Raw genomic sequence first — 16,482 nt, 5'->3', positions numbered from 1 at the left:
TTGTGGTGGGAATGCGAGAAAATCTCTCCCTTCTGGTCAGAGATAGAGAATGTCCTCAACACCATAACTCAGTCCTCTATTGCCATTTCCCCTCGAGTAGTGTTTCTTAATTTGTGGCCAACTTTCCCCAGGGGGGCCCATAGGGAACTATGGCTACATCTCTTCGCAGCGGCCAAAGCCCTAATCCCGTTATACTGGAAGACTGAGACTATGCCACCTATAAACCATTGGCTTAGGAAAGGCGCCCAATTGGCGAGAATGGAGGAGTTATTGCATCTTGAGTTCCACTCTCATGTCAAGTTCCAGAGGACATGGGCTCCCTGGTTTGAATTCTGTAGCAATAGCTCCTTTCAACACCTATGGGGTACAGATTAAGAAGATGGTTACTAGGACAGAGAACTAGTTCATACCCTTTCAATTTGGAGCTGAAAGTTGCGGGGCCAGCCAGCCGTGTCCTTTTCCCTCCTTCCTCTCTACCCCCTTTCTATCCTTTCTACCCCCTCCTCCTTGTGGTTAGTGCAAGTAGCGTAAACTTACGCCAGTATGCCCATACCTATTTCTGGTACAGTACGACTGATATGTTTTGTTTCTTTTTGTTATATTGAAAAGTACATCTGAGCCTCATTATTGTGTATTTTAACATTTACTCAAGTTACTTGATGCAATGTGGCGCCTATGCGCAATGTCTTTTGCATTTTTCCTTTCTGTAAAATTTCAATAAAATGTTATTCTGTAAAAAACAAAACAAGGGGGCACTCCATACATCTGGAGAAAAAAGGTTCAACCTGCAGAGGCGACAAGCATTCTTTACTGTGAGAACTGTGAATCTATGGAATAGTCTACCGCAGGAGCTGGTCACAGCAGGGACAGTAGATGGCTTTAAAAAAGGCTTAGATAATTTCCTAGAACAAAAAAATATCAGCTCCTATGTCAATGTGTAGAAATTTTTCCCTTCCCTTTTCCTATCCCTTGGTTGAACTTGATGGACATGTGTCTTTTTTCAACCGTACTAATTATGTGACTATGTAACTAATGTGTTTATGTTTTGTTTGTTTATTTATTTTTATATGTGATCTAGGGAAAGGGGGGAGATTAGCATTTTTAAATTTTGTTATGTTTTTTTATATTTTTAAAAACAGTTTTCATTTTTTTATTACAATTTTTTAGCCCCACCAGGCGGAATGAACATGTGATCATTAGATCGCTTATGTTATAGACTGCAATATCACAATATTGCAGTCTATGGAAAAATCAGTGCATTGCTATTGAGACCTGCCACATGTAGGTCTCATTAGCAATCTTCACAAGGCTCCCAGTTGCTATAGAAATACACTGGCTCCCGCGATCTCACCGGCGACAAACTGAAAGTGAAAGTGAAACTCCTCAGATGCCAGTGGTCACATCTTTCACCAGCATCTGAGGGGTAAAATGCTTGAGATCAGTGATGTTTCCATGGGCCATGTTTAAATACCCTTTCCGGACGTTAATCTACAGATTAGCGATGTAAAAGGGTTAATGTCGGGATCGGAGTTAGTTCCGGTCCCTGCCATTACAGCAGGGAGTCAGATGTACCATACAGCTGACACCCACTGGTGATGGCGCAGGCTCAGCTTCTGAGCCCACTTCATCGCTATCATGTGCAGTTACGTGATGTTGCACTGTCATTAGCTGCAACAACATAACTGTACGTGACATATCGTTACGGGGTTAAACACTATTGTGTGTTAGGTGTGACGCCTAGCTTGTGGTCAGGAGTGGTATTGCTAGTTAAAATACTTTTAATGTGAATGCTGCAATGCATGAAAGCCTCTGTACACACTTCTGTTAGGCCCTGTTCACATCACGTCGTGGATTTCCGTCAGAAATATATATCGTTAGGACTCCAGACTTTACATGTAATGGAAGGCTGCAGCGTATACATCGCCAACACTGCCAACTGCCCCGCTTTTCTCTCCTTCCATGATCACATGCTCAGTCATCTTGAAAGTCTGAAGGCTGCATGGTGAACAATGGTGACCCAGGGCAGCTGATCTACCACTTTCACAAGTCGAGTCCAGCCTCTATAGCTCTGCCAGACTCTCTCTCTCTCTCTCTCTCTCTCTCTCTCGGTGCTAGTGCTGGTTTCTTCCAAGTCCTTTAAAGACAGAGCATCAGCATTAGGTCTTAGAAGGAACTGACACTACTTCCGGGGGACAGTGTGGCTATTCTATGACATCCACCAGAGTCAGGCACCAGAGTCCCCTTCTCCACCCGACTCCCCTCAAGTGCCTGCGGATCAACAAGACAGGCAACATGGCACACCATGGAAAACATGATGTCACTGGATCTTACAGATGAACATGTTTAATGAAGGTCTGTTACAGATGCCATACACATCTGTTATGGCATCCATTAAAATTGTGTTTTTTTTACTGAATACCGTGCTATGGAATAGTGTAGACTACTGCACTATTCCATATTTTTTGGAAGTAGACTGTGGTATATTGGCCAGACAGAGGCCAAAGGAACACCCTCTTGGCCTCTATCTGGCAAAGGAATTCTATAGATGAATGATGCTTTCCTGACTGACATACACACGTAGGGCAAAAATGTAAAGCTCCTTTTAAGTCAGGTTTTAAACTCTATTCTGTTTTTGTCTCTGAAACACAGAATAGTGTTACGTGGCGCTCTATTCCATCCTGAAACAGACGAAAACCTGAGAGACTACGTCAACGGGATTCACCAGGATACATTATGATCAATTACAAAGATCATAAAAAATCTGTCATATCTGTCATGGTTCCTGTAAAATTAAATAAAGGAATAGTTGCATTTTTTTTCCAGTATGTTCTTTTGCTCTGCAACTGAGGTAAACTCATTAAAAACACTGAGGGCACATTGACATCAGTTTGCATGAGTTTCAATCAGTTATTCTATCTATCTCAATGAAAAGTATAACAATTAAATAAGGTACAGTTCACACTATCATCATAGCTTCCTTTTTTAACAGAGACATGACAGCTGTGCCAGTTCCGTTTTCAAACAGATACTGATGAATCCTTAAGCACCCCATTGATTTTAATAAGGTCTGTTTTTTTCCAGAACTTTTATTCGTGTTATTTTTGCTATTAAAAATACTGAAAAGCTCAACAGAAAGCCTGACGGACCCCATTAATGCAAGTGTAAACAGAGCGTTTATCATGTAGATCCTTTCAAAACCGATGAAGACTCAGGCAAACTGATGCACTATTGGCATCAGTGTAGATCACACAAAAATGAATGGGATCTTTTGATGGATCCATCATAAGCAGTTTTTTTGTTGTTTTTTTTTAACAAAAACCATATTGCTTTATTATTTTTGGGCATTGTATACTGCAAAATGAGGCATTTAGGAAAATATAAAACTGAATATTTAGTACATTGTATTTCTAGGGTAAGCAGAATTCTTTATCCAAAATGTATACAATAAAGGAAAAATGTATATAAGTAAATGTAAAATGTATATAAAGGAAGCAGTGATTACTTACATCACTCTATGGACTACAATTAAAACTCTTCTCCCTTTAGGTTTTATCTGGCTAGGCAAATTCTTACATCCCCAGAGCTGCTTTTTGGCTTCTAAATCCATTAGAGCATCAATTGGGTATGTTGTGAAGAGTGCAGTGCTTTAATGTTGTTTGCAGCTGTGCATAGTTTAGACTGTGATAATAGTTTTTGTATTTGAAAATCTACCAAGATCTTTGAGGTGCGCAATTCCTCTAACATATGAAATCTATGTAATAAATCCTTAGTGCCCCCTATTGACCAGTTAAAATTTTGGATGATATAGTAGGTCAATAGAGAAACAAATAAACTTTGTAAGTACCTGGTCTACTACGGGATTATTTGGAATTTTCTTTTTTTTATAAATGAGTAAAAAAACAAAAACAATTCCAATATAAATGTGGCCTCATCTATCATTTGATTATAAAGCAAACACGAAACATTAAAATGTAAGCAGTATTTGTACCTAAATCAGGCATTCATGAGCTAAAGTTGACTGTGCTTTTCAAAAGAACGATGTACAAAAAAACATATACCACACAGTATACATTTTTTTGTTATTGCAGTCAATGGCAGAAGTACAGTATGTAACGTCTGTCTATATGTTCAGCTGAGGTCACACAGGTAAAACCTAGCTTAAACAAGCACTGAGGATTATTTCTTCTAATCAATGGTTGGTGCTCCAACTCTTACATGCTAGTGATGTCATCAATCTTGTCAGAAGGTTTTTGAAGTGCAAAACTTTAAGGCTTAATACTCCCCATTACCAATCCAACAGTCCCTAGCTATATGCACATTATCACCTTTTAATACATATCCTGCCACAGACTCCTGTTCAACTTCGATACCTGCTTCATGGGTGGAGCTTCTGTGCCCGGTTAGTTAGGAGACTAGACTCCATGGTCGCTGAGACAGGAAGTGATGTAATTTGATTGACAGATACAGACAGAGGAAGGGACAACATTCAGGAAAATGACTTCAATCATGAAACATGGCATGTGGAATCTATTATACAAGTTACATGTATTTTTGTCCATACGATAAATACATAAACATATAGATTTGACAGATAGAAGAGAATGAGTACAGCTATAGAATGACACTTTTAACTTTTCTAGAACATTGTTTGTTCCTCTGATCAGTGCAGTGACAGCAAGAATCCCTCTACTGATGAATAGCTTGTAAATAAACCATAGAGAGCAACCAACTGAGATTGATAGTTTTTATATCATTTTGTTTGTAACGATTTTTTAAAGATTATGATTTAGTATTTAGTATTCTCACTCCCATCATGTAAAATTAATGCCGCATAAAAACTTCATTCTTAAAAAGTATAAAACCCCAACTAGCAAGCCCGCCTCTCTAGACTATGACCTTATTGGGTAGATTAAAGTAGGACAATTCATTCTAATTGTCAAAAGAAGATCTTTTGAAATGTTCACTAATATGCACTGATGGGGTTCTTGTCTATTTATCAACTTTGCTTCATAGTCATTGTTGGTGCATTGAGAGCAGAGAAAAGAAGATTAATTAGCATTCACTGAGTCAGAATAGACTATGTATTAATTGGAAATTGTGCTTCCAAGAACTGTACTAGTCTAATTTTGAGAATAGAGTCAAATGTTTCACAAGTCATTATCTTCTATTATATTAGGTTAATATGTGTCATTATCATTAGCGTTTAATACTTAAGTTCACACAAGGTCAACTATTTGAAATATTAGACCTACACCTTCAATGTAGTGCAGGGAAAGTAGACATGTTTAGTGCTTGCAGTACGGTAATAAAATGCTACTGATGAATAGTCTTATGGTAAATATGTTGAGCACACAATTGAAAAAATCTATATGATAAAGTGAGATTTTCATTTATTGTTCCTCCTGCCAAATTATATTATATTCATTGTGTCTGATATTCATAGCCTAGGGAGGTTATTTATATTGTTTATATAATTATTTGTATTATCTTAAGATTTTTACAGAGAAAATCTGGTAGGCTCTAAAGGAATAATCCATTAATGTATAGTTTATGCCCCCTTGTCATGTCCCTTGAACATAATATCAACATACTGTATAGTCTATCATCCATACAGGTCAACAGAAAATGTAATTTCCCAATACCTACTTAAAAGATAAGCAGTGGTGAAAAAATACCATCCTAACAGACTTAAGGCCCTTTTACACCGGCCAATTATTCGGCAAACGAGCGTTCACAAAACGCTCATTCCGGATAATTGCCTGTGTAAACAGGGCAACGATCATCTGATGAACAAGCAAACGATCATTCATCTGCTGAGTGCATAGTTTTAAATGCAGAAAATATTATTGTCGTCGGCAGCACATCTCCCTGTGTAAACAGGGAGACGTGATGCCGACACGATAAAAATATATAGGGGCGAGCACTCAAAGTAATGAGTACTCGTCCCCATACATAGCTCCTTGTGAAAGGAGCAAACGAGCGCCGATCAACGAGCCGTCTCGTTGATCAACGCTAGTTTACACGGCCCTCGTCGGGCCATGTAAAAGGACCTTTACTCTAAAGTTCGAAGACCTACGTGTATCTGGACATCTTTGTGAGTAGATATTAGTTTTCCCCATCCATAGACCATAATCTGTCATACAGTATATGGACAAAAGTATATGGACACACCTCTTAATCATTGAAGTCTCGTGTTTTATTCTGTCCCATTGCCATAGGTGTATAAAAACAAGCACCTGGCCTGGCCTGGTCTGCCCTTACTAAAATTTGTGAAAGAATGGGTCATCTTAAAGAGCTCATTGAATTCCAGTGTGGTACTGTAATTTGATTGCGCCACTGTATAACAAGTCAGTTTGTGAAGTTTCTTCCCTCCTAGATTTTCCACATTTAATTGTGAGTGGTATTATTGCAAAGTGGAAGCGTTTAGAAACCACAGCAACTCAGTCACAAAGTGGCAGATAACCTAAAGTTACAGAGCGGGGTCACCGACTGCTGAGGCGCATAGTACATAAAAGTTGCCAACACTCTGCTGACTCATGACTGCAGAGTTCCAATCCTCCTCTAACATTAACATCAGCACAAAAAGTCTGTGCCGGGAGCTTCATGGCATGGGTTTCCATGGCCAAGCAGCTGCAAGCAAGTCTTACATCATCAAGCACAATACCAAGTATCTGTGGAGTGACGAATCACCCTTCTCTCTCTGGCAGTCTGGCGGACAACTCTGAGTTTGGTGAATGAGTGGAGAGCGTTACCTGCCTGACTACATTGTGCCACTAGCACAATTTTATTGACATTTGCATATGCAAAATAAAACGCCACCCAGAGTATTGCTTTAAATATTATTGTCCCTTAAGAAAAATAGCAAATATTCATAGAATCATGACCAATCACTCACTCAAATGTTGTCACTAATATAACAGTAAAGTATAAAAATAAATATATATATTTTTGTATTTGCATGATACCTTTCTTTCATTGTAGGCATACCTACTATGTGAACAAATGGAAGCATTACAATATTAAATGTGTATCTGATAACTGTTAAGTTGATATCTGATAAGTTGGCTACTTGATCTCTACCACTACATTACTAAAGCTTTTCATAAATGTAAAGATTATTGTTAACCATATTATTGTTTACAATGATAAATACTTATAACTATGGTACTAAAATGATTGGTTTATGCCAATGTAAATGTGCCCCATTGGTTGTCATTTATGCTTTAACCCCTTAGTGACCAGCCCATTTTAGGCCCTAATGACCAAGCTATTTTATATTTTCTATAGTCGCATTCAAAGAGCTATAACTTTTTAATTTTTTTGTCTACATAGCTGTATGAGGACTTGTTTTTTGCGGGATTAGTTGTATTTTTTAATAGCACCATTTTTGGGTACATATAATTTTTTTATTAACTTTTATTAACTTTTTTTGGGGGATTATAAAAAAAAACTGAAATTCCACCATTGTTCTATGCGTTTTTAAATTAACGCCGTTCACTGTGCAGTGTAAATAACATGTTACCTTTATTCTATGGGTCGGTACGATTACGGCGATACCCCATATGTAGAGGTTTTGTTATGTTTTACGACTTTTGCACAATAAAAACACATTTGAACTAAAATTATTTGTTTTTGCATCGTTGCACTCCAAGAGCCGTAACTTTTTTATTTTTCCATCAATGTAGCGATTTTTTGGGCTTGTTTTTTTGCGGGAAGAGACGTAGTTTTGATTGGTACTATTTTGGGGTGCATGGGACTTATTGATTCATTTTTCTTATTACTTTTTTGGGGGGAAAAAAATTGCAATTTCGCCATTGTTTTTTGCGTTTTTTTTTACGGTGTTCACCTTGCGGTTTAAATTACATATTAACTTTATTAATTGAGTCATTACGGTCACTGCGATACCATTCATGTGTACTTTTATTTATTTTTTTCACTTTTACTAAATAAAACCACTTTTTATGGAAAAAAAACTTTTTTTTTTACTGTAATTTTTATTAATAATCTTTATTTCACATTTATTACTTATTTCACTAGTCCCACTAGGGGACTTTACTATGCGATCTTCAGATCGCTGCTATAATGCTTTGGTATACTTCGTATACCAGAGCATTATTGCTTCTCAGTGTAAATCTGACAGGCAATCTATTAGGACGTGCCTCCGGCGCATCCTAATAGGCATATGTCCAGGGCAGACCTGCAGGCTTTTATCAAGCCCCCGGCTGCCATGACACCCCATCGGAGACCCGCGATTGCATTTGCGGGCCGCCGATGGGTGACAGAGGGAGCTCACTCCCTCTGTAAACAAGTTAAATGCCACGGTCGCTATTGACGGCGGCATTTAACAGGTTAAATGGCCGCGATCGAAGTAAACTTTGATCGCGGGTGTTGGAGCAGGACCCCAGCTGTCATCAAACAGCAGAGCGCCGGCTCCAGCCTGCACGGGACATCTGTGCAGGACTTAGACTGGGCCAACGTGAAAAGGCATCGGCCTAGCCTAAGGCCCCTTAGTGACCAATGTGAAAAGGCGTATGGGTGGTCACTAAGGGGTTAAATGTTTTTTTTTGGTCATTAATGGTACAATAATAATTGTATTTATAAAGTGCTGACATTATCGGCGGTGCTGTGCAAAAAATGTATTTGTATCGGTGGATACTTTATGTGGGGCATGGAAACATGGAAAAAAATCATACAGTTGGTACTCTCTAGTTGGATAATCATTGTGGCTTTGGTGAGCAGTACACAAATAATGCACAACCCAATAATTTATCATCTGAATTTCTTCTGCTCCTGATATGACCAACATATGTACTTCTAGGAGATAGTGACCAGCTGCTGGCTTGTTCTCTCCTGTTATGACTTATGCAGAGTATAGCTATGTAGCTACCCTTCAAAGGGAGAAGTGTCTCGTAGTGGAATAGGTACCAAAATCACATTAAGTTGAATATAGGTTAGAATAACAGAATATAGGGAAAAATAACAGATATAAGTCAAGACCTATAATACATAAATATTCATAGACCAGTAAAATAATCCCCTTGTGATTCTTCTGATTTCTAGAACTGTCAACTTATAACTCATGATTTACACATGGACAGAAAATATTATTGAAAGGATGGATAAAGAGAAGTGGGCCTGCCTATTTATAAGATGCTGAGTAATATTGAGGATGAAGCAAATACCGGTAAGTAGTAATCTCTTTAATAAATTACTTCCAACTCGGGAGAGCAGTCGAGCACATGGCTACAATGTAGGTGGGTTGTACCCTCCAATAACACTTCTTGAAATCTTAATCAGTTGTGCCATGAGAAAAACTCAGCTTTGTTTCATGTGTATGGCAAGTAATGATTACTATTGACACCGATACAGGATATGTGTTTAGTTTAGAGAATGTGTGCAATGTATACTTCTTGGCAAATATTTCACTAGATAATAGACAGGTAGTCATTTGCTGAGTAGAGGATTAGTAGATTAGCTGTGTGCAGTAAATGTTAATCTTTACTCATTTACAAAGTTCTTCCCACTAACATTTTGCCTGATGGATCCTGGATTTGTTAGTAAACATTACAAATTGACCTGTCATGAGCCAGGATTTGAGACAAGGCGGGATTATGTGTTTTTTTTCCCAATGTAATTTATTAAATGGCACCAAAGTCTAACAGCAGAAATGGATATCTACATCATGGAACGAAAGCTTGGCTTTAACATGACCATGTCAGTATTAGAGAGCGACACTAAAATAGACCATCTAGACAAATCAGCTCTTCACCAGCTGTTGTGTTTTCTGTTTTGCTTACGCTAGATACTTCATGCTCCATAGTCTCTGAAAAAATAGGATGTGAATTGATTTGCACATTATCTAAGCAATGAAGACATCGAATTATTCCTGACATCCTCTATTCTGGTTTTTGATTTGTAGGCCAGCTATGCTCTGCAGCTGAAGCAAATTACATCAACAGAAATGCTGATGTGACCACAAGTTGACAAAGGACATGATTTCTACGAAAAGAAAAGAAACTGCAGTTTATGAAATGCTATGTAATAATGTTGTTTAACCCACAGATTCTGCATCTTAAGTATATTTTATTTCCAATCTTCTCATCATTTCATTGTTAAAAAGACTTCGAGAAGTGGAAATAGAATAAAAGCTACAGAATTAAAAATTGTTCTAAACCCTTTAATAGCTCAGCTGCAAGCCCTATTGTTTATCTAATTCATTGTGTGATTAAACCGATTCATGTGACTGTCTTAATTTAGCTTCCTAGTTCATAAACTGATATTTTGAAAGTTTTTACTCAGAAAAAGAAAAGTGATAAGATAAGAAACTGGAAAAATCTTTATTAATTCTTTATCTTTTGATGGACATAAACAATGAATGCAATGGGGGCAACATTTCTTACTTTAAACTCATCAATGTCATTTATACTTAGGTATGAAAGAAGTAAATCTTTCACACCAAACTTTGCTTACATGGTGTCCCCCCACCAAGGAGCATAACTAGAAAGTGCTGAGCCCCTAACCAAACTGTTCAAACCCCCACCCCATTAGAGCATATCCATGTAAAAGTTATGGTAAGGGCACACTTGCCAATCAAACCGCAATACAATAAAAATAACACTACTTCTGCAAAAAGTCCCAGCATGACCTGACAAATGATCAAAGCATGCTGGAACCATGGTTCCACACATTATCAGTCACATAAGTAGACATTGCAGGGGGGACATGGAGACATCAAAACCCCCCTAGACCAGACCCCAGAATAAAATTCAGACCTCTAAATCAGACACCAGACCCCAAAATTATTTCAAACCCCAGACCCCAAAATTGATCAGACCCCAGATCAATTAATCAGACCTCAATTTTATTTACCTCTCCTCTCCTTCGGCTTCTATTATCTTCAGGGACCAGCACAGAGGTCCTTATGCTTTCAATCGTTATGACATTGTATGCACAGCAGTACACAACATCCTGACGCTGCTTAGCGTCAGGACGTTGTGAGTGTCGCTAAACACAACGTCCTGACACTGGCAAGCTTAAGGATCTTGTGTGTTAGTCCCTGAAGGATCTGATGTGGCAAGGGGCCTGTGGGTCTCCTGGATGAAGGGGCCCATTCGCAACAGCGACCACTGCTAACCCTATGATAACACCACAGCTTCCTACACACTACCCATGCCCATGCATGGAGATATAAATATACTCCCCCTGTTGAACTGGATATTTAGCAGAGGGAGGATCAGGTCAAGGTTTGCCTGTTCATTGCTGAGAATGTTATGATATGCATGAAGTTAGCAAGAACCCTCCATATATCTGCATCCTGTATATTCAATTAAGTAAGATTTTTGGAAGCAGGAGATTAATTTAATGCAGAGGAAAAATTCATTTTTCATTTTAGCCATGAGTTTTATCTTATTTGGATTCCTAGCCAAATTTCACATATTAAAACTACTCCTAGTATTGTAGATGTGTCCTTATTTCTGTCCTTATATTGGAGAGCTGGTTATCACTGGTGAATTCTTCTTCCTGGGTAACAAAATAGAGGCACTGGCTGAGTTGATATAGTAGCAACTTTACTGAACATAACTGAGGTATAATAATATTTTATCAAATCTCAGCTGTGTTCAGTGAGGTTGCTTTGGACTGCTCTACTTGTATGTGACTGCACATACAATTGTTGTTAAGGCAGCCGACTTCTGAAAGAGAATTTGTTTGGTCCCTGATGAACTATGATTCAATTCATAGGGAAACTCACTGGGACATTTCAATTTGCTTAATACTATTTGTGCTGTCTTGTGATTTAGGCTGGGTTCACACAACCTATTTTCAGGCGTAAACAAGGCGTATTATGCCTCGTTTTACATCTGAAAATAGGGCTACAATACGTCGGCAAACATCTGCCCATTCATTTGAATGGGTTTGCCGACGTATTGTGCAGACGACCTGTAATTTACAGGGCACTTCTTTGCCACGTAATTTGAGCCATTCTTCATTGAACTCAATGAAGAGCAGCTCAAGATATACGAGCATCATAGACGCCTCGTATATTACGAGGAGGAGCATTTACGGCTGAAACGACGCAGCTGTTTTCTTCTGAAAACAGGCTGTCATTTCAGCCGTAAATGACAGCTAGCGTGTGAACATACCGTCACTATAATGGACTTTTACCACTTCTAGGGACCTAACTGGGTACATAGAGGAGGTTCCAGAGTGGGATCGCTCTTATCAGGGCGGCAGCTCCAATGCAGGCAGGGCCTTTAGGCTGGGTTCACACAACCTATTTTCAGGCGTAAACCAGGCGTATTATGCCTCGTTTTACGCCTGAAAATAGGGCTACAATACGTTGGCAAACATCTGCCCATTCATTTGAATGGGTTTGCCGATGTACTGTGCAGACAACCTGTCATTTACGCGGCGTCGTTTGACAACTGTCAAACGACGACGCGTAAAAATAAAGCCTCGTCAAAAGAAGTGCAGCTCAAAATTTACGGCTGTCAGAGAAGCCTCGCAAAATGCGAGGAGCAGCATTTACGTCTGAAACGAGGCAGCGGTTTTCTCCTCAAAACAGTCTGTCATTTCAGACGTAAAAGCCTGCTACTGTGTGCACATACCCTTATAGTTTAGGGCTTGTATAGGGTGAGATATTTCTATCTACTCTGAGACCCCTGATAAACTATATTACCCCACCTGGTTATCCATATATATATATATATATATATATATATATAGTAACAGGTTGAGCGGGTTAGTTGATAAGGGAGATATATCCCTAGATGCCTATTAAGGGGTTAGCATAGGGTCTTCCCTCCACACAGGTGGAGAGTAATTAACTAAGAGAAAACCACTGCTGAGGGGGTGTGTCAGAGAGGGGAAGCAGGAGGGTGAAGACTGGTTTTGCTGCTGAACAGATCTGACATTTAGGGCAGATTCACACGAACGTTGCGTTTTTGCGCGCGCAAACAACGCAGCGTTTTGCAAGCGCAAAAACCATTTGACAGCTGCGTGTGTCATGCGTGTCTGATGCGCGGCTGCGTGATTTTCGCGCAGCCGGCATCATAGAGATGAGGCTTGTCAACGCCCGTCACTGTCCAAGGTGCTGAAAGAGCTAAATCTTTCAGCACCCTCGACAGTGAATGCCGAACACAACAGCGAAAAACCTGTAAAAAAAAAAGATAAAGTTCCTACTTACCGAGAACTTCCCGGCCGTTGCCTTGGTGACGCGTCCTTGGTGACGCGCCTCTCTTGACATCGGGCCCCACCTCCCTGGATGACGCAGCAGTCCAAGTGACCGCTGCAGCCTGTGATTGGCTGCAGCCTGTGCTTGGCCTGTGATTGGCTGGAGCTGTCACTTGAACTGAAGTGTCATCCCGGGAGGTCGGACTGCAGGAAGGAGACAGGAGTAATCGGTAAGTTAGAACTTCGGGTTTTTTTACAGGATAATGTATTTTGGGATCGCAAGTCACTGTCCATGGTGCTGAAACAGTTTAACTCTTTCAGCACCATGCACAGTGAATGTCTCCCGACGTCGCGGACCGGAATTTTTTTTGCCGGGTTCGGCCAAAACGAGTTTGGCCGAACCCGGTGAAGTTAGCTTCGGTTGTCGGGGTTCGCTCCTCGCAAAGACACTCCGTTTGGATGCTTGGAAACAGAAAAGCACGTGGTGCTTTTCTGTTTCCATTCATCCTTTTGACAGCTCGTGCGCTGTTTCAGTCTGTTCGCACGGAAGTGCTTCCGTGCGACCTGCCTGGTTTTCACGCACCCATTGACTTCAATGGGTGCATGATGCGTGAAATACGCAGAGTTATTGAACCTGTCGCGTATTTTGCGCAGCGTACAAACGCTGCGCAAAATACACGGGCTGTGTGTACTGCCCCATAGACTTCTATAGGGCATTGCGTGCCGCGCGAAAACCACGCGGCCTACACGCTGCCAAATCACGTTCGTGTGAATCCCCCCTTACAGAGGGGTGAGAGCTAACCCCTGCAAAGAGCTGGACTGTGTGAGTTACACCTGGACTTTTGTTACGTGAAACGTTTCTTGCTATTCTAAGCTTTGTGCATGCTGATGAGACAAACTACCATTGTGTTTATTGGATTTCCCTGATTGAAAGAGAAATAAAGCTTCTAAAGTCCTGTTTAAACAAGAATACTGTGCTGAGAGTGTCTATTTGCCTATCTACATCTCGCAAACTGCTACATATGGTGGAGAATGTGGGCATACTGTATACACTAGTTCGTGGTTGCTAGGAGCAACGACAGAAAGAAACATTTTCAAGAGCCAGCAGTGAATATATGTTCTGGGTGAAAGCTGCTACCCTGATGTCCAGACCATCCGCCAACATGGAGGAGATAATCCAGCAGCTGGTACAGGCCACTGTGCAGAAACAACAGGTCAATGTGCAGCAACAATCAGCCAATCTGCAGCAACAACAAGCTCATGCTGAGACCATGCAGGCCCAACAACAAACCAACAATCTGCTTATGTAGCAACTGGCAGCATTGCAACTAGCTGGGAATGTCAAACAGGCCTCCTCTCAGACCGTTGCCCAGAGCAACCCCAAGAAAGTGGTGCAGAGGGCAATGCAACAGATGGTGGAAGGAGAGGATGTTGAGGCCTACCTTTCCCTGTTTGAACGTACTGCAGAAAGGGAACATTTGCCGGAGTCTCAGTGGGCTGAAGTCCTGGCGCCGTTACTAGCAGGTGAGCCGCTAAAAGCTTATTTTGACTCGTCTGCAGAAAATGTAAAGGACTATGTGTTGCTTAAAGCCGAGATACTCGCACAGCTGTGTGTGTCTTTGATGGTTCGTGCCCAAAGGGTACACCAGTAACAATGTGATGCCAATAAGCCTCCCAGGTGCATGACCTGAGGAATCTGATTGATAAATGGCTTGAACCAGAGAGGTTGTCTCCACGGGAGGTGGTGGATCAGATCATCACTGAACGCCTGTTTTGCTCACTCTCCAGGGATTTACAATGCTGGGTGATGCAAGCGGGTTCCCAGACCTCGGAGCAAGTGATCTCTGCCCTAGAGAGACATCAGTGATGGAGAGGCGTACTGGGAAAAGGCCGAATTTTGCTTACCATGGAAGCATACTCGGGTGGCCCCAGTAATAGGGAGCGTTCTTGAGAAACCTAACGCTGGGTTCACACGACCTATTTTCAGGCGTAAACGAGGCGTTTTACGCCTCGAATTACACTTGAAAACACGGCTCAAATACGTCGGCAAACATCTGCCCATTCATTTCAATGGGTTTGCTGATGTACTGTCCCGACAACCTGTAATTTTACGTGTCGCTATCAAAAGACGGCGCGTAAAATGACAGCGTCATCAAAGAAGTGCAGGACACTTGTTGGTACGTAATTTGAGCTGTTTTTCATTGACTTCAATGAAGAACAGCTCCAAATTACGGCCGTAATTGACGCCTCGCAAAACGCGAGTACAGGCAATTACATCTGAAATGCAGGAGCTGTTTTCTCCTGAAAACAGCTCCGTAATTTCAGACGTAATTGTCGTTATCGTGTGCACATACCCTAAGAGTCCAAGGTTTGCTGCTCCTCAAATTTGTCTCTCCAGTACAGGCCCACAGCTCAGGGTCCTCCCATCCCAACACCTTCCTAGGTTCCGCTGCTGGAGATGTCATGAAGTTGGGCATATTGCAGCCCAATGCCCAGAAGCTGAGGAACCCATGGACTGTACTATGGCCATGCGCCAGTCACTGTTTGTCACCTCTGTGGGCCCTGCAAAGGCACCGGATCAACGGCGGTTTTGTGAGGTGTTGGTGAATGGCCAGCAGCTCGTAGCCCTTCTTGACACAGGCAGCGTGGTCACCTTACTCAGAGTTACCGTTCCCCATAAGGTGGTGCACCCTGGAAAAAAAATGGCGGTACAGTGTGTACACGGAGACACAAAAGAGTACCCCGTTGCGCAGGTCTCTGTGGAACCTCTAGTGGGACTGTTACCTGCGATGTGGGGGTGGTACCTGGATTGATACATGAACTGATTCTCAGCTGTGACTTTCCATCATTTTGGCTACTGTGGGAAAAGACACATTCTATTCTATCATTTGTGTACGCTGATGAGACAAGCTACCATTATGTTTATTGGATTTCCCTGCCTGAAAGAGAAATTAAGCTTTTAAAGTCCTGTTTAAACAAGAATACTGCGCTGAGAGTGTCTCTTTGCCTATCTACATTCCCCAAACTGCTACAATATATATATATTTATATATATATATATATATATATATATATATATAATTTTTTTTTACAAAGTGCGACCCAGTTACATAAGCTGTATTTTTGTGTATTTGTGTTAATTCAAGGTTAGGTTTTATATTAATGGTTCTGTTGGCAGAGTTGAATCAACAATTATTCATTATTTTGCTAGGGAACAAAGAAACTTGTGACCAGCGGTTCGCTAGTGTGAGGACACAGCTAACAAATCCCGATTTCAGACTTCTAGACCCATGTTTTATATGTAAGACCAGT

General features: G+C 40.7%; 1 long non-coding RNA gene across 1 annotated transcript in view; it reads left to right on the top strand.

Moving 5' to 3' along the window:
* Positions 1-10,238, top strand: part of LOC142745317 (uncharacterized) — a 69,793-nt gene extending 59,555 nt beyond the window's left edge. Inside the window, exons 2-3 of the long non-coding RNA XR_012881683.1 lie at positions 9,061-9,184; positions 9,920-10,238. This is a non-coding gene — a long non-coding RNA (uncharacterized LOC142745317). The remainder of the gene's footprint in view (positions 1-9,060; positions 9,185-9,919) is intronic.
* Positions 10,239-16,482: the final 6,244 nt, after the last annotated feature.

This window comes from Rhinoderma darwinii, chromosome 1 (genome assembly GCF_050947455.1).
Source record: "Rhinoderma darwinii isolate aRhiDar2 chromosome 1, aRhiDar2.hap1, whole genome shotgun sequence".
NCBI lineage: Eukaryota > Metazoa > Chordata > Amphibia > Anura > Rhinodermatidae > Rhinoderma > Rhinoderma darwinii.
Note: the sequence above shows the minus strand (reverse complement) of the source record. Positions and strands in the feature narration are given on the sequence as shown.